This window comes from Macaca mulatta, chromosome 1 (genome assembly GCF_049350105.2).
Source record: "Macaca mulatta isolate MMU2019108-1 chromosome 1, T2T-MMU8v2.0, whole genome shotgun sequence".
Classification (NCBI taxonomy): domain Eukaryota; kingdom Metazoa; phylum Chordata; class Mammalia; order Primates; family Cercopithecidae; genus Macaca; species Macaca mulatta.
Genome location: NC_133406.1, coordinates 63,417,415 through 63,418,069, shown reverse-complemented (window position 1 = coordinate 63,418,069; position 655 = coordinate 63,417,415).

Sequence of the window (655 nt, the reverse complement as noted above, 5' to 3'; positions counted from 1 at the left end):
TTGGCATGTGTTTCTTTTATGAGGGAAAGACCAGATCTTTCTTCAACATTCTTAACTCCCTGTTCAGGGGGCCCTTTGGCTTTTGGCAGGTTCACTTCCCAGTAGCCACCAGCAGGTGGAGGCATAGACCAGCATTCTTTGTGTCAGTTGCCAACTGGGTGGGGCCGTGCTGCACCTTGGACTGGGGGGTTTGGGAGTTGGGGAGAGGGGGTCTGGAAGAGTCTGAAGTGTGGGACAATGGTGGCATTTTTCATCGAAAAGACCCCAGAGTAGGGCTGGGTATGATGACTTACGCCTGTAGTCCCAGCACTTTGGGAGGCTGAGGCAGGTGGATCACTTGAGGTCAGGAGTTTGAGACCAGCCTGGCCAACATGATGAAACCCCGTCTCTACTGAAAATATAAAAAATTAGCCAGGTGTGGTGGTGTGTGCCTGTGATCCCAGCTACTCGGGCGGCTGAGACACGAGAATTGCTTGAACCCAGGAGGTGGAGGTTGCAGTGAGCCTAGATCGTGCCATTGCACTCCAGCCTCGGAAACAAGAGTGAAACTCTGTCTCAAAAAATGAAAAAAAAATAAAGGCTCCATAGTGTGGCCAGGAGATGGAACAAGCACCCATCACCCACAGCATGGGAACAGGGAATGCACTTGGCATGT